The following is a 26133-nucleotide window of genomic DNA, read 5'->3' as shown; positions in this document are numbered from 1 at the left end:
ATTGTCGAAAAACGAACAGCACCCCGCCAGTGAAAACGGGGCACCATGTCTGACCATACAACTGTCACTCGGGGCCAGGATGCTCGCAACGCCACCAAATCCGCCTTGATACTCAGGATGAGGTCGATGCCTTTGACTCGACCCATATCATTCCCCCCGAGGTGAATGACAATCCAGCCAGGCCGCCCCCACCTTCGTTCATGACGAAACAGCAGGCGAAGCAAACCCATCCAACGTAAACCTCTGACGCCCAACCATCTACCTACCTTGTCCCCAAAAAATTCGCCTGTTCGCCTTGCCATAGGATGCCTCTCCGCCCAAAAAATGAAAGAATGGCCAATAAGCCAAATCTGATCCGAGACGTCCAAAGCCGCTGCAAAAGAAAATTCCTACCGTCAGCAAATTATACAAAGTACAGAAACAAAACGAATCATGCATATAAAGAACCCGAGTGAAGGAGAAAACTCAAAAAACCTCCCGTGGACCGTGAGTGATGCCAATTGTAATTCGGCCCCCTCGGAGGAAAATTTAAAAATTCACTTCACACCCCCCATTCCTGAACGCTAGCCGTTCAAGAACCGACGGGTAAAACACGTTTTCGGGTTCGCGCAACAGGCACAGTGAAATAACACAGATAACAACACTCCAGAACCAGGACGCAAGCCCAGCCAACTGAGACCGGGCTTCCATACCCAAGACGGTATCTTGCCCGCATAGTTAAGACCCACTCACCGAGGCGGTTTTAAACCCATCGCCCCACCTGGCCACTTACCGTCAACGAGGCAAACCTGCCGCCTTAGTCAACGAGATTCCACAGGAAGGGCGGAACCGATAAACCCCCAACAGCAGCATCAGGAACCAGCTCCCTAAACTTATCGAACTCAAAACGTGACAGTGCGTCAGCGATTCTATTGTCCACCCCCGGGACATGCGCAGCCGTGAAATGAATATTATGCCTCAAGCACTTAAGCACTAAATAGCGTAACAAGCGCAGCGCTTGCGGAGAGGACGAGCATTGGTTATTGACCGCGTGCACGACACCCAGATTATCGCAGCGGAACACAATGCTCCGATCCGACAAGCTGAGTGCCCACAATTCGACGGCCACTATCAAAGGGAACAATTCCAAAAGAAGCAAGTTCTTTGTAAAACCTCGGGAAACCCATGCTGAAGGCCAAGGCGCGGCGCACCACTCTGTCCTGAAAAACGCCCCAAAGCCCGAACCCCCGGCGGCATCGGTAAAAAGTTGCAGGGCGGCGTTGGAACAACGCTCAGCTGGCCATAACACCTCCCGGTTAAAGGAAACCAAAAAAGTGGACCAGATTCTTAAATCCTCCCTAATTTCCCGTGAAATGTAAACCGTATGGTGAGGTTTCCGAACCCCCGACATGGACCTCTCAAGTTTACGGCAGAAAACGCGACCCATGGGTATGATCCTGCACGCAAAATTAAAAGATCCAAGTAACGACTGCAACCGTTGTAATCCGACCCTACGACTGAGGAGGCATTGCTCTATGAGACCCAGCAATTTGTGCACCTTATCGGCGGGAAGCCGGCAGCAACCGGCCGCCGAATGGATTTCAATGCCCAAATAACTGAGACACGCCGTGGGCTCCTCGGTCTTATCCGAAGCCACGGGCACGCCTAGATGACCGAATAAACTCTGGGCTAAACTCAGCCCGTCCCCGCAAACCGACCCATCCCTTGGACCCACAAAGAGAGTAGAGTAGTGGGCAACCCCCGGGTGGCCGGAGGCCGACACCACGCACCAATGTAAGAACGAACTGAATTTCTCAAAGTAGGCACAAGAAATGGAACACCCCATAGGCAAGCACCTGTCGACGTAAAATCCACCCCCTAACCGGAAACCTAGGAAACGGAGGGAATCGGGGTGAATGGGCAGGAGGCGGAAAGCGGACTCAATGTCCAGCTTGCCATGAGGGCGCCTGGACCCGCTATTTTGACTAACCGCAGAGCCTCATCAAAGGATTGATATCGCACCCTGCAAGCTTCCTCCGGGATGGCGTCGTTGACCGAGCCGACACGGGGGTGCGACAAATGTTGAATGAGGCGGAATTGACCCGGGGCCTTCTTGGGAACCACCCCCAACGGAGAGATGCACAGCCGGGGCACTGGAGGGGACAGGAAAGGGCCGCTCATGCGCCCCAAGTTGATTTCAGCCTGCACCTTATGGGAGACAACTGAGGGGAAATCGCGCGCGGATTTCAAATTGCGCCTGGAGACCACGAGGACCGAATCCGGGATGGGGAGCCTGAAACCGTTACGGAAACCGTCCAACAAAAACAACCCTGATGTGACGTCAGGGTAAGCACCCAACCATTTAGTCAATTCAGGGACGTTAATGGGAGAAAACGCCTTACTTTCCACTTCCAGGCACCTCGGCAGCCTCAGAGGGCCGGGACCCGGAAGGGGACGAGCAATCTTTGGCCGGGTGTCCCCCGCCGCACACCTTGCAGGAGTGGCGAAAAGAACAGTTAGAACCCCGGGGACACTTGCCCTCGTTGAAAGCGAAGCATTTCCCTTTATTCCCTATAGGCGGGGTTGGCCGGACACCCAAACCCGGCTTGCCGCCTTGGGCCTCCGAAAGGGGCCTATTATGTTGAGTGACCTCCAACCAGACTTCAACGTCCTTAAACCCCAAGGGTAGTGTCGGGTTACTGTCTTGGTTACGACGGAATTTCTCGTCGTAGTCCCGCCACGCGTAACCCTTGGAGGTCAAGTACATCTCGTGCACCAAGAACACTAAAAACCCTCGGAACCACTGATGAAAATTGCGAAACGCATTCTCACTAATGCCCCCGACCTTCTTGGCCTTATCAAACGCCTTCCTCATGTCATCCGTAAGGGTGAACATGTCGACATATTTACCCTTCCTAATTTTCCCCCTCATCCGTTTACGCAAACCCCTGGTGACCGCAGTGTTTGCGCAGTGCACCATTTCCGTAAAACGCGGAGGGTCCGGCGTGACCGCCGAAACCGGGCCCTTAGCCTTCCTATCTCTTTTGTGCAAGCGATGCGCAATGAGCCTGGCTAATTTACGTGGGCGCTTAGGGGACCCGGAAGACCTCGTATCCGAAGAAGAGCTGGAAGAAGAACTATCAGAAGAAAAATTAACTTTCTCACCAGTTCCAGAAGGACCGCCCACTTCTTCGGATGTGGCGGCGGGGCCGGACAGCACCTCTTCAGGGACCCGAGCTCCCCCAGCTGCGCCCGTTCCCACTTGCTCGGCCTGCGTTACCAATCCCGTCTGCGCTTCACTGGACGTTGCTGCTGCCCTGGCTCCAGACGATCCGCCCGGGGGAGAGACCCCCCTCGACACACCGGCACCTGACGGGGAAACAGAAGGAGGGGGGGAGGGGGGGTACAAAAATGGCAGCCTCCGGGGGGGGGAACCGGAGGCAACTGAGGGGGGGAAGCAGAACGTGTGGGCTGGGAACGGGAGGCAGGCATGCCCAACGCCGCTGCGCTCGCCGAGCCAGCACCAAAAGCCGGAGGCCATGTGGCCGGGGCGGTAAAACCAGAGTGCCACTTATACGGAGCCTGAGAAAACGGCGCCGACCAGTAAGGGTTTTGTGGGAGAGCCCCTAAGGTGTTTGTGGGAGAGCCCCGGGGGTAAAACCGCCAGTGTTAGAACCCGCAAACAGGGCAAACCCCGGACCACTCGGCGCGGGCCAAGATGTCACCGCGCCCTGCGAGTGCGTAAACGCCGGCGGCAGGAAAGGGGACGATAAAGGGACCCGACCCCCTCGGACATCAGGTGACACCCCGGACGTCATGACCGGGAATTGCAGCGCACCCGACCAGGCAACCGACACCGAAGCAGCCGGCAGGAAACCCCCGGGCGCCGCCTGATACGGACCACCCTGGGATGCAAATGAAGCGGCCATGGAACTGTGCCCTGACCCCATCTGCTGTACCATGAGTTGGCCAGCAGATGGCGTCACCTCACTGGGCCACAGGCCACTGACCGGCGGCAGCAGGATCTGGGACACCGGGAGCGCCCCCGGGAGAATCCCATATGCCTGCCCGCCTACACCCAACGCCCCCACGCCCACCGCGGCAGTGGAAACCATGGGAACGGCGGGGGGAAAAAGGGTATCCAAACCACCCCCGTATGCTTGTGTGAGCGCGGGCCCCGCCCTCCGAACTGCGCCCGACGCTGCTGGCAAAGCCATTACATGAGAGAGAGCCCCGGCAGAACGCACCCTTGAGCGGCGTCGCGGGACCTGCTCGGCGGGTCACCGGACCCGCTAACTGCGGCCGTGAGGAGGAGAGCCTGACCGCCCAGGGAGGCCGGATACCCGGCGCGTGCGGCACTACGGCCGCGCCGGGCTCCGAGAGCGGCCGTCGCAGGCGAAACACCGCCGCCCGGGGAGAGCAGCACCATGTCTCCAGCGGGCAGCGCAGCGCGGGGGGGGGAGGACTCCGCGCACACGCGGCCGGCGGCAGCCAGCCGCTGCGAGCGGACGGGCGGCCTCAGCCAGGCGGCGGGGAGGGGGCGCTGACCTACGAGGACGGGGCATAGTACAAGAAGGGGCTTATAAACAAGCTGGCACAGTAATAAAATAACGTAGAGGGTGAGAAGGAGGCAAACACTGAAACAGCTGTACTGTAATATACCTTACCACATCCAAAGAAACTGGCAAGAGGAAGATGGCTGCCTAATACCCATGCCTATATACCCCTGCCTATACTCCTCCTACTCATCCCTAATAGGCACCCTAAGTCACCTGACCACAACTGCCCATCACTAAGGCTAGCCCTGCCTATCCTCAATAACTGTCACAAAAATTCCGGGTGCTTATGTGGCTTTGAGCCTATGCGGATCTCTGCTTGCCTTCTCACGTATGTACATTCTCTGTAGCCATTATTCTGTTTAGATTTATCTTGTTAGCCTGTAGTGTATGATTTGTACTGTTTTACCTTTTGGAATAATCCACGGTGGCCTTAGAACCCTGTGGTTTCAACTACAAATCGGTGTTGTGTCTTCACTTTCCTGCAAGGGTTTTAGAGTGTATTTGTCTGTATAAGGTGTATAATACTGATAAGGTGTACGCACTGCGGGTACTTTATACCGTCAGCGCTACTTAAGGTTTAAGGTATAACATCATTGCAGTACTTTGCTGCTAAGGGTTTAAAGTGTAATCAAATCATTACATTGTATCATTAACAAGGTTTAAAGGTTATCAATTGTGTTTGCATGCGCTGTGTGTACTCTGTACACTCAGCGCGGCGTGTGTACGCCAAGTACGTACCACGTGCAGGACTCTGTACGCAAATAGCGTATAAAGTGCATAGCACGTGTATTCAGTCTAGCGGCCATAGCGGCTCCACGGTAATAGTGTACCTAGAGGTATAGCTTTTCGGTCTAAGGTAATATCGACATTATCAATTGAGAGCTCGTCCGGTTCTTCCTCATACCTGCAGCCTAGCAGGTTTACGCAGACTTTATCTATCAGCAAAGGGCGGAAAGGTATCCCCCGTAAGCCTTCTCTTGGTCGGTGGATACACTAGTGCTGATTAGATAAGCATCTGCCCTGCATGGTTTGTAGGGATGCTGGAGGGATCCGTAAGGTAAGAACGCAAAAGCTATTTTTAAAATCTGCAAATTCCTGTTTGGCGCCAAATGCGCACACAACACACGCATACACCTGTATTTTGTACTTTGCATATCTGCTCGCATTATTGCCATAAGCATTGATTACTAGATTAATTTTGACCTGTACTGAGAAAATTTGTTGCTATTTAGTTAAAATAGAGTTAACAGTTAAGGAAGTAAGTGTAAGACGCACACGCAGCCTGGCCTAGTTGTAAAGGTTTATACAGTAGAAACTGTGTGTTGTGTTAAGTGAGCGATTATAGTTAAATATCGCTTACATTTATAGAAGTGTGGGATTTGTAGTACTGTGGACGTACGGCCTTTGTACACGTGTCTCGGACAAAATACGGGACTGCGTACGCAACGTAAAGGCATACACACGTGGCGTGTACAGGCAACGTGCGTAAAAGTACGCCCGCTAAGTACAAATCACACAATAGCATTGTTTTAGTTTAGGCGCGAGACGGTAGCCACGCGATAATAGCACAAATTGATCAGTTTCCAATATTTAGTTTAAAAACCTTTTTTACTGTATTACCTCTGGAACTAAGACTGTTTTATCTGAATGAAAGTTAATTTTCTGTACAGAAAAACCAAAGTGTAAATGAGTGAACGAGCGTGAGTGTGCAAACAATAAAGGTTTTGTGGACCCAGGGAATTCGGGATCCCGTAGGAGACCACACCAGGTGAGTGGACACTGGGTGGCGTGAGAGTGGCTTGCTCACGTTAACATTGATTAAGGTACAAAGGAGCAAAGTAGTAGATATCGCAGACCAAAGGTCAGCGAAGGTATAGAGTACCGCAGACCAAAGGTCAGTGAGGTTTTTGTTTAAAGAGCGCAGCCCAGGTGGTTGGCGTAGAACCCATATAGGCCCGTTCAGATACGCTCCGGCTGAGGTTTCGCAGCCTGAAAAACGATTCCATTGGTCGCACAGGGCGGATAAGTAACAGTTACCTATACGCTGGGCGATTGGACCGCGCGTTCGTGGGTGCAAAATTTAGCTCAACGTGATACCCTTTTACGACCTTTGCGTAAAATCGCGGGATCATAAGCGCTAGGTGTAGCACACGCAACGTGATTTGTGTAACAATTTTTTGTTTTAAGGGAGTTTTCGCTGGTCACTCAGGAAATCTCCAACGACCAATATTTACTGGGAAGGGTAAGTCACTCCCACACATTTCCAGTAAATAGAGGTTACACAGGGGCCCTAGGTTGGGTACGTACCGGCGCTGACGACAGTGTTTAGGTGTATTGGCCAACGTGGGCGTGAGTGGGTGAGAGCACTCGTTGAGCTTTCACCGTTGCCTTATAATTGAGTATTTTGTTTTTTTTGTAGGAATTAGCTGAGAAGGCAATACCTGCAAAAGATGGGGGCCAGTTGCTCAAGTAAGGGACGATCAACCAGGGTTCAGGTTGATATTCCGCGGCCCCAGGGGTCAGCGAGGTACGTAATGTGTGAGAAATATGGATCACACGCAGAGGTTTTATGCAATGAATGGGAACGTATGACTGCGGAAGATAGGGAACCATTCCCTAAGGTAGGCAGTTTTAATCCAGAAGTGTGGCAGAATTTAAGGATTAGGATATGTCTGCTAAAATCCCGAAAAGAAAGGATCAGACACTCAAACTGTTTACATTTATGGCAACGAGAGAGTGATATGCAAAGGGAACTAGCTCACGCAGCCGGTTCCAACCCTAGCAGGAAACTGATTGCAACTGCACCACCACCACCATATATTACAGGTGAGAAAGTGGCTACAGACAATGGCATACTAATATATGATAAGAGTGAACTTGATAAATGTATTAATGTTAATCCGTGCAAGTTGTATCCCATCTTAAACTTCCCTCAGGACTGCGACCAAGAAGATGAGCCCAGCGCGATATCGGCACTCTCTCTAGCAGCCACCATACAAGACACACAAGTGGGCACGGCCCAACCAGTAAGAACAGTAGCAAAGGCCCCTAGCGGAAGGACAGGTGAGGTCGTGTCCACAGGTAAGTACGGTACAGTACATTATGCAGAGACAATTGCACCTCACATTGTAGAAGCAACTCAGAATGATGTAATTGAACTAAATCCTGTCAGGGTGATCGCAGTCCCCAATGGGAAGACTGACGCTCAGGGAATCACTCCCGTCAGGAACATTGCTATGCATTGTCCTTGGTCCCGGACAGAATTGAGGACAATTATGTCTGAATTTCCCGATCCCAGAAAGGATCTAGCCGCATGTCAGAGGTTTATTAGAGAATTAGGTAACGCCACTGAACCCACAAACAAAGATTGGCGGACAGTGCTACGGGCATGTTTGCCCTCCAATATTGACCCTGTGAAATTCATTGCTGATTGTAAATTAGACGCAGAAGTACCTCTCACTGATGAGTACACTCAGGAGAATGTATGACAGATCAATCTGCAGTTAGGAGTATATTTCCCTACTGTTGTCAAGTGGAATAAAATCTTTTCCATAAGACAAAAAGAAGGTAAAACTGCTTCTGAATATTTCCATCGAGCACTGCAGGAAATGGCTAGATACACTGGGGTCGAGGACATTAAGGAAAATGTACATCATAGAGAGGTAGCTGTGTCCGTATTAATGGACGGCTTGAAAGAAACGTTGAGAACAAGGGTACAAACCACTCAACCTAACTGGAGAGGTATTTCGGTGGCTGCATTAAGAGAGTCCGCTATCGAGCACGATCGGAACATCATTAAGCACAGGGAGTCACAGGGGGATAAGCTGATGACCGTAAGTATAAAAGCCCTGACAACGAAGCCACATCAGCCTAAACCCCAGACCCCTGATGGTAAGTCGCATGTAGTAAAATGTTATAATTGCCAGAGAGAAGGACATTACGCACGGAACTGTAATTATAAAAGCACACATAACGTATATCGACCCCCTAGACCAGAACATGACTCACAGCATAACACACGTAATTGGGATCAGGGACCGCATAGGAGGAATTATGAGCCACACGCAGGGGAAACAAGGAGGTACCCACCTAGGAGGGACTGGCAGACCTCTGGAAATTCTCAGCTACCCCCTTCACATATTGTAGCTGCCAGCGCGCTGTGGGAGGGTCACAACATACAATAGGGGTTGGGCCACACCTGTAGTTTGCAGCCAGTGAAGTTGATTGCTAGCCTTGGAAATGAACCCGAGGTTACAGTTGATGTTGCTGGTAGATCACTACCTTTTCTTGTAGATACAGGGGCGGCCAGGTCAGTGTTAAATTCAACGGTAGGTATGAAAACCACGGGTAAAACAATTTCAGCAATGGGGGTAACAGGAGTAGTGCAGCACTACCCTTTAAGTAGACCAGCGGAGATTACGATAGGGCCTTTGCAGACCAAGCACTCCTTTTTGCTAGCTGCATCGGCTCCAACTAATCTATTTGGGAGAGATTTATTGTTTAAGATGAGGTGTGTCATATATTGTACTCCTGAGGGTGTCTTCTTAGATATACCTGAGAATCACGTTCAGAAAGTGCAGGATATGTTAGACACCCCACAAAGGTTAATGTCACACTCTGCTGTTATAGACAGGTGTCCATCCAAGGTAGAGGAAATGATCTCCCAGATACCGGAATCCCTCGGGACCAAAGATGGACAAGACACTGGATTGATGGCAAATGTAGCTCCTGTAGTAGTGCAAGTAAAAGATGGTAGGATAGCGCCAAAAATCCCACAGTATCCTCTGAAGCCAGAGGTGGAATTAGGAGTGTACCCAGTCATAGAGCGCTTGCTACAACAGGGCATCCTAGTTAGGACGTCCAGCACTGCCAATAGTCCCATCTTCCCTGTGAAAAAGAGTGGGGGGAGGGGTTACAGGCTAGTGCAGGATCTAAGGGGGATAAACAAGATAGTTGAGAGCCAATTCCCTGTAGTGCCAAATCCAGCTGTCATCCTCATGCAAATTCCCCCTACTGCGAAATTTTTCACTGTCATTGACCTCTGTTCTGCTTTCTTTTCGGTCCCTTTGCACCCAGACAGACAATATTTGTTTGCATTTACACACAGGGGAGTACAGTACACCTGGACTCTCCTACCCCAAGGTTTCATTGACAGCCAAAGTATTTTCTCCCAGGCTTTGCATGACTGTTTACAATCCTTTCAACCTGAGAGCGGATCAGTATTAATACAGTATGTAGATGACTTACTGCTGTGTTCAGATTCACTCGAGTCGTCCTTGAAAGACACGAAATAGCTTCTGTTTCACCTTTCTAATACGGGACACAAGGTTTCAAAGGATAAGTTACAATTGTGCCAGACCAAGGTGAAATATTTGGGACATTGCTTGACACTAGGACTTAGACACCTCACCGCTGATAGAATACAGGCGATTCGCGACATGACTCTGCCACAAACCCAGCAGCAGATCCGCACTTTCCTTGGAATGTGTGGGTACTGCCGAAACTGGATCCCAGGGTTCTCCATACTGGCTTTACCTTTGCAGGAAATGGTCTCCTCCCAACAAACCAGATCGGATCTCTCACACAGATGAGTCCGAACTGGCATTTGAGAGACTTAAACAATGCCTATCACAGGCACCTGCATTAGGCATGCCAGATTATGGGAAACCTTTTGAGTTGTACGGTACGGAAAGTGCTGGGTGTGCGGGAGGTGTCCTAACCCAGAGACATGGTGATGCCAGCAGGCCGGTAGCTTACTACAGTGCACAGTTGAACACTGTAGCACGGTCTCTCCCCACATGCTTGCGAAGTGTTTCAGCGATAGCTTTGCTAGTGAGTAAAAGCGAAGACGTAGTGTTGGGACACAACCTGACCATCCATACACCTCATGCAGTGTCAGCCTTACTGAACTCTGCCCAAACCAGACATGTCTCATCAGCACGGTTTACAAGGTGGAAATTAGCACTAATGGCACCTGTAAACATCACCATAAAGAGATGCAGCGCACTAAATCCTGCAACTTATCTCCCAGGTGTGCCTGGACAGGCACAAAGGGTGGAGGATGAGAGTGATGGTGAAGGAGGATTTAGTATAGACACTGACACACATGATTGTATGGAATATCTGAACCAAACTTTCACTGCAAGACCCGACATTAGTGACAACCCACTGGAAGGCGTAGATTTTACTTTTTACACTGACGGTAGTTGCCACAGACAGACGGACTCGGGAGACTTGTGTACTGGATACGCAGTCGTAGATGACAAAGGTATCATAGAAGCTGAACCCCTGGGCCCACCGCACTCAGCACAAGTTGCTGAGCTGGTCGCCCTAACCAGAGCGTGTGAATTGGCTAAGGGTAAGTCAGCCAATATATATACAGATTCTAGGTATGCCTTTGGAGTAGTGCATGATTTCGGGGCCCTATGGCGCCTCAGAAATTTCATGACGGCAGCTGGCACACCTGTAGCGCATGCATCCCATATAAAAAGGCTTCTAACAGCGATACAGGAACCTGACAGAGTGGCTGTTATCAAGTGCAAAGCCCACACTTACAGTCAAGACCCAGTGTCACTTGGTAACAGCCGGGCAGACAAAGCTGCTAAATCAGCAGCCAGCACCCCCATACAGACAGATACCACACAACTGATGGTATTCAATACCGTCAACACACAAAAATTAAGTGAAATGCAAAATTTCTGTTCTCCACAGGAAAAGGCAGTCTGGAGGTCAAAAGGATATGGCCAGGAGTCCTCAGGACTCTGGACAGATGGACAAGGTAAGCCAGTAGCCCCAGAGCATATCTTCCAAGCTTAGCTGAGGCGGCACACGGTCTGACTCATCTGGGCAAAGAGGGCATGTGTAAGCTGGTGAGAGCCTACTGGTGTGCGCCAGGATTATCTTCTCATGCGGGTAAGAGAGCAATGACATGTCTTATCTGCTTGAGGAAGAATATTGGAAAGTCAATACCAACAGAACCATCCCATATCCCGCCAACAGACGGCCCTTTTCAGGTAATACAAATTGATTTCATACAGTTACCACCCTGCAGAAATTTAAAATATGTGTTAGTTTGTATTGACGTTTTTTCAAATTGGGTAGAAGCGTTCCCCGCTGCCACAAATACTGCTACGTTCACTGCAAAGAAAATTGTGCAGGAATTTGTGTGCAGATATGGTATCCCTAGGATAATTGAAAGCGATAGGGGTACCCATTTTACAGGTGAAGTCTTTCAGGTTATGTGCAAACTGATGGGAATTAATAGTAAGCTGCATACTCCGTACCGCCCACAGGCGAGTGCGAAGGTGGAAAGAGTAACCAGCAATATTAAGAACAAGTTGCGCAAAGTGATGGCTGAAACTGGATTGTTATGGCCAGAAGCTTTGCCACTTGTATTGTACAGCATCAGAACCACTCCCAGGTCCCCCCTTAACCTATCACCCTTTGAGATTCTTTTTGGTCGACAACCCCATGTAATGATTGACCCCCAGGATGATTTGAAATGAAATAATGAGGTGACTGTAAAATATATGGTTAAGATGAGCCAGCAGTTGAGGAATCAAAACAGAAATCTAAAGCTGGTGATTCCTGACCTACCAAACAGTAATTGTCATGACATTGAACCTGGGGATTATGTAATGATTCGAAATTTTCTACGCTCAGGTTGCCTCATTGACAGGTGGGAAGGACCGTACCAAGTCTTACTAACCAGCACGACAGCATTAAAGGTTGCAGAGAGAGAGACTTGGGTCCACTCGTCCCACTGTAAGAAGGTCGCTGACCCAGAGAGAGCCCGTGACAAAGAACACAGTGTAGAGGAAATCGTATCACTGGAGTGCCTGTTCCGGGAAGGTTGAGAGGCAGGACTGTTGTCACGACACCTGAGCATGGAGAACTACAAGACCAGAGGCGGTTGTCGCACCAAATTTCTTTTTCCTTTTTATTATTTTCTCCATCTCCCATTTCCCTCCTTTCCCCCTTCCTTGCTCCTTTTTCTCTTCCCTTAACAAGATGGACTTACCCCAAGAGACTGCATTCCGGGTTTTCCTGTTGACCCTGTTGTTGACCAGAGCAGTCTGTTTCGGTGAGAGTACCAGAGAGGTCGAGGAAGGATCTGGAATGGGTTCTGATGTCAAGGACGGATTTGTAGAATTCCAAGAGCAACACATCCACCGAGCAAAGGCGAGTATCAGAAAACGATCTGGTAGTCAAGAAACTAGGAGGCACTGTGAAGGGTTATTGGCTGAGGAAAATTGTATTTGTAGAAACTGTGAAAACATAGTTGAGGACGGGTGCATCCAGAGATGTCAGTCCAGCCTTAATATCAACATGGACCGTCATCCATTGAGTGATTATCACTCATTAGTGGGTAAGGTTTTAAACCAAACAGAATGCTGGGTGTGCTCACAAGTACCTCAAGGTCAGAGCAAGTCAGGACTAGTACCGTATCCTTTAACAATAGATGAGGTACTTGAATTACGGGGTGGGAGACCGGTGGACAAGAAATTTAATATTTCTAGGCCCCCTAGTTTGAAGCTCCACCAATAACACGTGGATAGATCCTTAGTATGTTTCAACATTTCCAATTCCCGAAAGCCGGGAAATTGGGAAGTGACATGGAATAACCAAACCATGGCATTTTCACACAGAGCCAACAGAATGCCCGTAGACTCAGAACTTATATGCCAAATAGCCGACGGTGGAAGGTATTTTCGGTACAGGTATACTCTAGGAAGTAGGACCATGCGGGTTGGAGAAGTATCACCAGGGTACTGTGCACATATCATACAGCCTGATACGTGTACTGAACAGATGAGAGAGTTAGGGATAGGATTTTTCACTTGGAAGGTTTGCAATATGGTGATGTCATATTCTGTCCCATATGTCCTCCCCGATGATACATATTTCATATGCGGGAGGAAGGCGTATAAGTGGCTTGCCCCAAACTCAGAGGGATTGTGTTACATTGGAAGAGTGTTGCCAGAAGTTATGACCATAACCCATAATAAGATGAAAGACGTTCACCGCAATGCTCAATCAGAATCAGAATCAGCTTTATTGGCCAGGTGTACTCACGTACACTAGGAATTCTTTGTGGTACAATGCATCGCCAAGCAGCAACATGAAGGGGGAATACATAGCATACGAAGGGGGAAGAACATAGCATACATTACACACAGGGCCGGTGCTAGTGTGTTTGGCGCCCCCCTGCAAATAATAAATTTGCGCCCTCCCATCCGTAAAAAAGGGATAGCGTGCACTGCAAAAAGGGGTGTGGTCACAAAAGGAAGGGGCGTGACCACAATGGTACCCACAAATTAAATTACGCAACACAGTATTACAATCTTATGCACATTAACCCAAATGTAGTGTCCCTGATTCATATTATGCCACATAATAGTGCCCCTTATTCACATTTAAAATCGATGACAGGGCCGGTTCTAGATCTTGAAGAGCTCAGGGCAACAGTTTCCTCTGGCCATGCTCAGAATAAGAACAGTGTGCGCCGAAGGCGCGCGCCAAAAATATAGGGCCACAGAATAGTACCAGTTCACATAACCCCACACAGTAGTGTCCGTTAGTCACATAACCCCGCACAGTAGTGTCCATTAGTCACATTACACCACACAGTAGTGTCCGTTTGTCACATTACACCGCACAGTAGTGTCCGTTAGTCACAAAACCCCGCACAGTAGTGTCCATTAGTCACATTACACCACACAGTAGTGTCCGTTTGTCACATTACACCACACTGTATTGTCCATTAGTCACATTACACTGCACAGCAGCGACCGTCATTCACATTACACCGCACAGCAGTGTCCATTAGTCACATTACACCGCAGTAGTGTCCCGTTAGTCACATTACACCGCACAGTAGTGTACGTTAGTCACATTACACCACACAGTAGTGTCCATTAGTCACATTACACTGCACAGTATCGTCAGTTAGTTCCATTACACCGCACAGTAGTGTCCGTTAGTCACAATACACCGTACAGTAGTACCCTTATACACCTTACGCCATACAGGAGAGCCGCTGTTACACATTATGCCAGAGTAGAGCCCATTATACACATTATGCTAGATACAGCCCATTAAACACATTATGAAGGTCAGTGCGACCCCGCTGTAATAGCGGCCCTCAGCGCAGTTTGCCAGTGGCAGCAAACTGTGCATGTGCAGTGGGTATGAGGCCACACACATTGCGGTCGCTTCCCCAATGGATGCGACCACAATGTGATTGATAGGCGACAGCGTAGCGGAGTTAAGGTGTTGCGGGGGTGACGCCGGTAAAAAAGGGGGCAGGCCGGGACGTCACACACAGCCGCTCCCATATGCAGCCATCTGCGCTCATCTTTGAATAACCCCCTATGCCAGGTACAGCTCTCATTCCCTCCACAGTGCGGCCCAAGTACCTGCAGGAGGTCCCGGCTCTGGCGCTGCTCCTCCTCTCCCTTCTCCGCCTTCTTGCAGGCTCCGTTACTTCAGCGGCTGTAGGATGTCGGCAGTGATGACGGGGGGGGGGTACTAATTACCCAGGCCTGGGACTTATGGAGTGGCCCAGCACAGACCCTGGTCTGCCGCACTCCCACCACCATCCCTCTTTACTGGGCAGCAGCATATTGCTGAGCCTCTGCTTGTTCCTGTATAGGTGGGGAGGGGGGCAGAGGGTGATCACACTGTTCATGTTCCTACACCGAATTTACCCTGCCGGAGGGCTGGCCAGGGGCTCAGGGATCATCAGGCGCCATAAAGATTTAAAAAAAAAAAAAACGTTTTCCATAAGGGGGCGTGGCCACGCCTCCCGCGATTAGGCCACTCCCCCAATACAGTTCGGAACGCGGCGGCAGCAGAGCTGTGTGAGGGGTGAGTCTGCACAGTGCCTGCAGTCTCGGTGGGGAGGAGGAGAGGAGGGAGCCGCGCTACCCACTGCCAGCGCCGCTACCTGTCATCCAGACTGACAGGCGCAGCGGCAGGGTAGCAGAGCAGGGAGAGCGCCTCTTCACCTCAGCGCCTCCCTGCAATGCATACCCTTGCTGAGCGGGTAGCGCCGGCTCTGATTACACACATTACACTATGAGTTGATACTGCACATTGCAACTGTACAATAGACTCAACATATTAGACATATTATACACGTAGGACTAAACACAAAGGCTGCTTGGCAGAGCAGCACCGAGGCAGCCATCCGCAGCGCCAACTAGAACTCAAACAATGCACATAATACAGAAGATTTAAGTATTACATCAAAAGATAAACCACACAGACAATAAAGACAGAAAGCATAATGCAGGGTTGGTGTAAGCATTTTGGGTAATAACCTCCAGGGGTTCCTTACACTCACACTCACTATGAACACATCGTAAAGAGACACCTTATAGATAGGACAGAGCACGCAGCCTCTGATTTAATCCACGAATCCACCGGGATTCAATTCCTACTCGCGTTAGATATCACCCGTTCCGCCAGAGGAATTATAAATTATAGGTATATTCACGCGCTAGCGAACCTAATAGATAATATCACCGAGATGTATGATGACACCTTCAGGTATACAGGGAGGGAGTTGCAAGCTTACAAAATGGAACTGATCCAGCACAGGATGGTTCTAAATTATATCATAGCGGTGACAGGCGGTTACTGTGTCCCCTTGGCAACTCAGTATGGTGTGAAGTGCTGCACGTACATCACAAACAACACTGATGACCCAACCGAGGTCATAGATCAAAAGATGGACGATATCTTGCAATTGAAGTGGGAGTTCCGAAGGAGACACAACCTTACCCTTACTGCTGTGAGTAATGAACTGACCGGCTGGGTCTCATGGTTGAACCCACGCAATTGGTTCTCAGGTTTAGGAGAATGGGCTCAAAATGTTATCGTGAGTGTAGGAAAGTTTCTCCTTTGTATCCTGGGAGTTGTCATAATGATTGGTTTGATATTTAGATGTGTTCGAATTTTAACGCGGCGCAAGCGCGGTACCAAAGTGATGAGTTTGAGGAGCGGGGGCATTGGTACAGCAACTGATTTAATTTATGACCCATCAATAGAGACAATGTTGTGATAAGACGTGATTCCACGGTCCGTTTCTTTCACCCGTTTCTCCTTTGTTTTCCCTCAGCAAAAATACACCCATCCGGAGAAGACTTCAATCAACACCCAAGAATGATTACGAAAATGTTATGCGAATGTATTGTACATATGTGTCTTATCTTCATCTCTACAACCTTCAGGTAGTGACACACATAGTCGACAGGTGATATCCACATATTAGCATTCACATGTGTTCCCCCTCCATGTATCATCAACTAAATGTGCACCCCATTTGTTGGAACAAGAAGCCGAAAAGAGCTCGGTAGTGTTTGTTGGCCCACTTACAGACCCTTAATACGGGATGAGAAGGATTTAATGTATACTTCGCAATACCTCGAAGCTTATCTAGAACATATACGGCACGATAATACATGCCCCTCAGACATGGATTTCATACATACATGCTTTTACTATCCCACTAGGTCATACATTTCTCGCCTACACCTCTCCTCCTACCATCCATTCATCTATGGATAATGTATTGTATATTTTTATCCAACCATATGTAGATATTGTATTGTATATTTTTCTGTTTAATGTTTAGATAGTACAAAACAAAACAGAAAAAGTATTCCCCGTTATGGGCACACACGGACTTATATCAATAACTAATGGTCAAATACCCTTACGATAGATGACCAATGATATTAAAATTTAACTTTTATTATTCTCATTAAAACATAAGCAAAATATTGTGCACGTGTATTAGTTTGTGTGAAAAATATAATAAAGTGAATTAAAAAGCTTTGCCACTGTGTTTAATTCCTTATTCACTGACTTGAATAGTCTTGAACAATGTTACAATGTTTGTTGCAATCTTCAGCTGTTAAGCATATTTAATTGATACTTTTGTATCTCAAGGTTAGTAACTCCTAGAAATAGTTTGATTGTACCACCACTATCCTTGTCGGGTACTGTGCTTACAGTGTGCGCATCACTGGTTCATAATGCACCTTTTATTATGGATAGTTTTATGGTGGACTTTATAGCTTAACAATAATGCCTTTAAGTATCCAACGGCAATAATTATTTCAGGGAGTGTCACCGATGTGTTTCTCTTACTAACACCAGTACAGTGTCACTATGTGAGGGTATATATGACAAAATTGTTCACACTTATTATTGCAGGTTACCCCAACTTTCCGTCTAACCAATATACATTGACTTAGAGAAGTCACACTGTGTCTATGCACTCTATGTGTAATGTGTGAATAGATCACAGTGTTGTATAAGATATGGCACTAAGCTGTGCTTTATTGATGGTATGTCGCAATTATATTTGGCGTATCAAATAAGAAATTTAAGATATAATCATCTGTGACTCTTATTCCATGCACACAAAGAGAAATTTCAGCATCAAATGCCGACACAGTGTGATGTTGGCCACTCTATACCCCCGCACACATATCTGTCTGTACACTTCTGATTTATATCTCCACGATATGACTGCCCTGTATCTCCTTATCGTGTCCATTCAAGGACACAGCTCTAATGTCCTATGGTATCCAATGAATACTTCAGGGAGTGTCACCAAATTTCTTTAGCTTAAATCAGCACAGTATTAATGTATAATGGAGAATATATGATGAAGATAATTCTCACTTATTATCATAAAATGTCCACAATTATCAATCTAACAGATATGTGGTTCACATCCAGGCTTAATGAATCCACATTGAGTCAGTTAAATCTATATGTTTATTGGTTAGTCTATATAGTACTGACGTGTGCTTTACACTTTATTGGTGCTGTGTCACCTTTGTGTTTCACATATCAGATGAAGTGTTTATAATGTTAGTGACCTATAACTTCTGTTTCATAAAGGCACTAGTCATCGGTATCAATTCACATAGAAGGAAAGTTCAGCATCAATTGCTGACATAATATAATGGAGGTTAACCTATATCCCCACACACACAGCACACTGAAGTTATGTCTCCACAGTGTGACTATACTATATTTTGCCGAGGTTACTGCTCACATACGGTGGTGACCGCTAAGGGACCCTCCGCACGTATGTGTCGTCTCCTGTAAAGGCTGGGGGCTATCTCTATCTATGCCTCCCCTCCGCCGCGTATCCCAGCGTGAAGCTGCTAGCCGCGGCTCCCGTCTGGGAGACCACCCGCGTGGCTTGCTCACTGATAGTAATGATGCAGTCTCCGGCTGTGAGATCAGTGGCGTCCGCAGCGGCTACAATAATAGATTACACCTCGGCACTTGGATAAACGGCACTAGGATTGCATGCAACACAATTGGATTAATAAATTACACAGTGGTTAGGCTATTAAAATGACCGGACACATAATGTCTGCGCCCTATCTCCTCCTAACGATCGTTTTGCATTTGCTTAATCATAGGAAACCCGATCTCCGGGTTTGAGAGAACTATATCCCCTGTCTCAGTCTCCTATTCGTCACCAATTTTGATTGACAGATCCAATCACCTATCATCGTTTTTCAAACATTAACATCTGATATTATTCTAATATTTTATTAGTTTATTTTGTGTAATGATCCTCACATCTGGGAAATTGCATTCTCTTTATCTGTAAATTACTTATTCCTAGAGAGAATAGTTTAGTAATATTAAATTTGTAAAAATTACATTTTATATTTTTATCAACATATTATCATGGTACTGCAATTTTCTCATACCTTGGGGATTAAAATTAATAACATTATCTATTGGCTCCAAGGTCCAATTTTCTGAGTTTAAAGATTTTTTGACAAATTGTGGATTGTGATTTTGTTTTTCTTGTTTTTATTTTTTATTTTTTATTAACTTTTTTGACATTATTATTTGCATTCTTCAGCAAATGGTCCTAAACCATAGTTTGTTTCCTTTATCAATTGGCCCATTCTCTAGGGATATAGTTTGTGCAAATTATCATATATTGCAACATTATACTATCTTGCATCATAGTTCTTACATGGATAATTAGAAATCTATGTATGCACTAATAAATAGTCTTGACTATATCCATGTATAATTATTGATTCTAGATGCAGGGTATAGTTTTTTCCCTCAATAGTTGTTCCCTTCTATATCCATTCAGTGGTGATGTAATGAACCTTGTTTCAAAATCTCTTCCACCTTTTGTCCTCTATACTGACCTCCCTTCCATTTCTTAAGGTCACTTGGTACATTTCTAAACAGAAATCTTATTGGGTATCTTGTTAGGCTGTGAGTATCTTCACCCATGGGGTGTCTCCAGAAATCTTAACATTGTAGGATTTCTGGAGACACCCCATGGGTGAAGATGCTCACAGCCTAACAAGATACCCAATAAGATTTCTGTTTAGAAATGTACCAAGTGACCTTAAGAAATGGAAGGGAGCAGACAAACAATTTGGAAGCTGCTCAATCATACCTGGAGATAATTATATATCAGGTGCTGGAAGGGGGAGGGGTCACAGACAAACAAACAAAGAGGAAGGGGAGTGCAAATCCCCACCCCCAAATTCCCTTCCGCACACTGAAAATTACCTGTAACCATCCCTGAATCTATCTGGTAATAAAATTCAGAGAATTCGTCACAAATGTTTGCAAACACATGTTTAGCTGCTGGCCACTTCACGGCTTCTCTGATACAGCAGTCCTAACTACTTGATAGCAGTGCCCACATTGGGCCATGTAATTTGTCACAGTATGCCTCATAATAAAGGCCATTACTAAAACAGTTCCAGACTGAGAGCTAACTTACCAGGGAGCCACCCCCAGGATCTCCCATTGGCACTACAAGGAACATCATGCCTTCCAAATGCTGCTCCCATTCAATGCCTCATGCACACAAGCAGACAAACAATTTGGAAGCTGCTCAATCATACCTGGAGATAATTATATATCAGGTGCTGGAAGGGGGAGGGGTCACAGACAAACAAACAAAGAGGAAGGGGGGTGCAAATCCCCACCCCCAAATTCCCTTCCGCACACTGAAAATGACCTGCAACCATCCCTGAATCTATCTGGTAATAAAATTCAGAGAATTCGTCACAAATGTTTGCAAACACATGTTTAGCTGCTGGCCACTTCACGGCTTCTCTGATACAGCAGTCCTAACTACTTGATAGCAGTGCCCACATTGGGCCATGTAATTTGTCATAGTATGCCTCATAATAAAGGCCATTACTAAAACAGTTCCAGACTGAGAGCTAACTTACCAGGGAGCCACCCCCAGGATCTCCCATTGGCACTACAAGGAACAGCATGCCTTCCAAATGCTGCTCCCATTCAATGCCTCATGCACACAAGCAGACAAACAATTTGGAAGCTGCTCAATCATACCTGGAGATAATTATATATCAGGTGCTGGAAGGGGGAGGGGTCACAGACAAACAAAGAGGAAGGGGGGTGCAAATCCCCACCCCCAAATTCCCTTCCGCACACTGAAAATTACCTGTAACCATCCCTGAATCTATCTGGTAATAAAATTCAGAGAATTCGTCACAAATGTTTGCAAACACATGTTTAGCTGCTGGCCACTTCACTGCTTCTCTGATACAGCAGTCCTAACTACTTGATAGCAGTGCCCACATTGGGCCATGTAATTTGTCACAGTATGCCTCATAATAAAGGCCATTACTAAAACAGTTCCAGACTGAGAGCTAACTTACCAGGGAGCCACCCCCAGGATCTCCCATTGGCACTACAAGGAACAGCATGCCTTCCAAATGCTCCCATTCAATGCCTCATGCACACAAGCAGACAAACAATTTGGAAGCTGCTCAATCATACCTGGAGATAATTATATATCAGGTGCTGGAAGGGGGAGGGGTCACAGACAAACAAAGAGGAAAAGGGGTGCAAATCCCCACCCCCAAATTCCCTTCCGCACACTGAAAATGACCTGTAACCATCCCTGAATCTATCTGGTAATAAAATTCAGAGAATTCGTCACAAATGTTTGCAAACACATGTTTAGCTGCTGGCCACTTCACGGCTTCTCTGATACAGCAGTCCTAACTACTTGATAGCAGTGCCCACACTGGGCCATGTAATTTGTCACAGTATGCCTCATAATAAAGGCCATTACTAAAACAGTTCCAGACTGAGAGCTAACTTACCAGGGAGCCACCCCCAGGATCTCCCATTGGCACTACAAGGAACAGCATGCCTTCCAAATGCTCCCATTCAATGCCTCATGCACACAAGCAGACAAACAATTTGGAAGCTGCTCAATCATACCTGGAGATAATTATATATCAGGTGCTGGAAGGGGGAGGGGTCACAGACAAACAAACAAAGAGGAAGGGGGGTGCAAATCCCCACCCCCAAATTCCCTTCCGCACACTGAAAATGACCTGTAACCATCCCTGAATCTATCTGGTAATAAAATTCAGAGAATTCGTCACAAATGTTTGCAAACACATGTTTAGCTGCTGGCCACTTCACGGCTTCTCTGATACAGCAGTCCTAACTACTTGATAGCAGTGCCCACATTGGGCCATGTAATTTGTCACAGTATGCCTCATAATAAAGGCCATTACTAAAACAGTTCCAGACTGAGAGCTAACTTACCAGGGAGCCACCCCCAGGATCTCCCATTGGCACTACAAGGAACAGCATGCCTTCCAAATGCTGCTCCCATTCAATGCCTCATGCACACAAGCAGACAAACAATTTGGAAGCTGCTCAATCATACCTGGAGATAATTATATATCAGGTGCTGGAAGGGGGAGGGGTCACAGACAAACAAACAAAGAGGAAGGGGGGTGCAAATCCCCACCCCCAAATTCCCTTCCGCACACTGAAAATTACCTGTAACCATCCCTGAATCTATCTGGTATTAAAATTCAGAGAATTCATCACAAATGTTTGCAAACACATGTTTAGCTGCTGGCCACTTCACGGCTTCTCTGATACAGCAGTCCTAACTACTTGATAGCAGTGCCCACATTGGGCCATGTAATTTGTCACAGTATGACTCATAATAAAGGCCATTACTAAAACAGTTCCAGACTGAGAGCTAACTTGCCAGGGAGCCACCCCCAGGATCTCCCATTGGCACTACAAGGAACAGCATGACTTCCAAATGCTGCTCCCATTCAATGCCTCATGCACACAAGCAGACAATTTGGAAGCTGCTCAATCATACCTGGAGATAATTATATATCAGGTGCTGGAAGGGGGAGGGGTCACAGACAAACAAACAAAGAGAAAGGGGGGTGCAAATCCCCACCCCCAAATTCCCTTCCGCACACTGAAAATTACCTGTAACCATCCCTGATTCTATCTGGTAATAAAATTCAGAGAATTCGTCACAAATGTTTGCAAACACATGTTTAGCTGCTGGCCACTTCACGGCTTCTCTGATACAGCAGTCCTAACTACTTGATAGCAGTGCCCACATTGGGCCATGTAATTTGTCACAGTATGCCTCATAATAAAGGCCATTACTAAAACCGTTCCAGACTGAGAGCTAACTTACCAGGGAGCCACCCCCAGGATCTCCCATTGGCACTACAAGGAACAGCATGCCTTCCAAATGCTGCTCCCATTCAATGCCTCATGCACACAAGCAGACAAACAATTTGGAAGCTGCTCAATCATACCTGGAGATAATTATATATCAGGTGCTGGAAGGGGGAGGGGTCACAGACAAACAAACAAAGAGGAAGGGGGGTGCAAATCCCCACCCCCAAATTCCCTTCCGCACACTGAAAATTACCTGTAACCATCCCTGAATCTATCTGGTATTAAAATTCAGAGAATTCATCACAAATGTTTGCAAACACATGTTTAGCTGCTGGCCACTTCACGGCTTCTCTGATACAGCAGTCCTAACTACTTGATAGCAGTGCCCACATTGGGCCATGTAATTTGTCACAGTATGACTCATAATAAAGGCCATTACTAAAACAGTTCCAGACTGAGAGCTAACTTGCCAGGGAGCCACCCCCAGGATCTCCCATTGGCACTACAAGGAACAGCATGACTTCCAAATGCTGCTCCCATTCAATGCCTCATGCACACAAGCAGACAATTTGGAAGCTGCTCAATCATACCTGGAGATAATTATATATCAGGTGCTGGAAGGGGGAGGGGTCACAGACAAACAAACAAAGAGAAAGGGGGGTGCAAATCCCCACCCCCAAATTCCCTTCCGCACACTGAAAATTACCTGTAACCATCCCTGATTCTATCTGGTAATAAAATTCAGAGAATTCGTCACAAATGTTTGCAAACACATGTTTAGCTGCTGGCCACTTCACGGCTTCTCTGATACAGCAGTCCTAACTACTTGATAGCAGTGCCCACATTGGGCCATGTAATTTGTCACAGTATGCCTCATAATAAAGGCCATTACTAAAACCGTTCCAGACTGAGAGCTAACTTACCAGGGAGCCACCCCCAGGATCTCCCATTGGCACTACAAGGAACAGCATGCCTTCCAAATGCTGCTCCCATTCAATGCCTCATGCACACAAGCAGACAAACAATTTGGAAGCTGCTCAATCATACCTGGAGATAATTATATATCAGGTGCTGGAAGGGGGAGGGGTCACAGACAAACAAACAAAGAGGAAGGGGGGTGCAAATCCCCACCCCCAAATTCCCTTCCGCACACTGAAAATTACCTGTAACCATCCCTGAATCTATCTGGTAATAAAATTCAGAGAATTCGTCACAAATGTTTGCAAACACATGTTTAGCTGCTGGCCACTTCACGGCTTCTCTGATACAGCAGTCCTAACTACTTGATAGCAGTGCTCACATTGGGCCATGTAATTTGTCACAGTATGCCTCATAATAAAGGCCATTACTAAAACAGTTCCAGACTGAGAGCTAACTTACCAGGGAGCCACCCCCAGGATCTCCCATTGGCACTACAAGGAACAGCATGCCTTCCAAATGCTGCTCCCATTCAATGCCTCATGCACACAAGCAGACAAACAATTTGGAAGCTGCTCAATCATACTTGGAGATAATTATATATCAGGTGCTGGAAGGGGGAGGGGTCACAGACAAACAAACAAAGAGGAAGGGGGGTGCAAATCCCCACCCCCAAATTCCCTTCCGCACACTGAAAATTACCTGTAACCATCCCTGAATCTATCTGGTATTAAAATTCAGAGAATTCATCACAAATGTTTGCAAACACATGTTTAGCTGCTGGCCACTTCACAGCTTCTCTGATACAGCAGTCCTAACTACTTGATAGCAGTGCCCACATTGGGCCATGTAATTTGTCACAGTATGCCTCATAATAAAGGCCATTACTAAAACAGTTCCAGACTGAGAGCCAACTTACCAGGGAGCCACCCCCAGGATCTCCCATTGGCACTACAAGGAACAGCATGCCTTCCAAATGCTGCTCCCATTCAATGCCTCATGCACACAAGCAGACAATTTGGAAGCTGCTCAATCATACCTGGAGATAATTATATATCAGGTGCTGGAAGGGGGAGGGGTCACAGACAAACAAACAAAGAGGAAGGGGGGTGCAAATCCCCACCCCCAAATTCCCTTCCGCACACTGAAAATTACCTGTAACCATCTCTGAATCTATCTGGTAATAAAATTCAGAGAATTCATCACAAATGTTTGCAAACACATGTTTAGCTGCTGGCCACTTCACGGCTTCTCTGATACAGCAGTCCTAACTACTTGATAGCAGTGCCCACATTGGGCCATGTAATTTGTCACAGTATGCCTCATAATAAAGGCCATTACTAAAACAGTTCCAGACTGAGAGCTAACTTACCAGGGAGCCACCCCCAGGATCTCCCATTGGCACTACAAGGAACAGCATGCCTTCCAAATGCTGCTCCCATTCAATGCCTCATGCACACAAGCAGACAAACAATTTGGAAGCTGCTCAATCATACCTGGAGATAATTATATATCAGGTGCTGGAAGGGGGAGGGGTCACAGACAAACAAACAAAGAGGAAGGGGGGGTGCAAATCCCCACCCCCAAATTCCCTTCCACACACTGAAAATTACCTGTAACCATCCCTGAATCTATCTGGTAATAAAATTCAGAGAATTCGTCACAAATGTTTGCAAACACATGTTTAGCTGCTGGCCACTTCACGGCTTCTCTGATACAGCAGTCCTAACTACTTGATAGCAGTGCCCACATTGGGCCATGTAATTTGTCACAGTATGCTTCATAATAAAGGCCATTACTAAAACAGTTCCAGACTGAGAGCTAACTTACCAGGGAGCCACCCCCAGGATCTCCCATTGGCACTACAAGGAACAGCATGCCTTCCAAATGCTGCTCCCATTCAATGCCTCATGCACACAAGCAGACAAACAATTTGGAAGCTGCTCAATCATACCTGGAGATAATTATATATCAGGTGCTGGAAGGGGGAGGGGTCACAGACAAACAAACAAAGAGGAAGGGGGGTGCAAATCCCCACCCCCAAATTCCCTTCCACACACTGAAAATTACCTGTAACCATCCCTGAATCTATCTGGTAATAAAATTCAGAGAATTCGTCACAAATGTTTGCAAACACATGTTTAGCTGCTGGCCACTTCACGGCTTC

Source organism: Pseudophryne corroboree, chromosome 12 (genome assembly GCF_028390025.1).
Source record: "Pseudophryne corroboree isolate aPseCor3 chromosome 12, aPseCor3.hap2, whole genome shotgun sequence".
Lineage (NCBI taxonomy): Eukaryota > Metazoa > Chordata > Amphibia > Anura > Myobatrachidae > Pseudophryne > Pseudophryne corroboree.
This window is presented reverse-complemented; position numbering follows the sequence as displayed.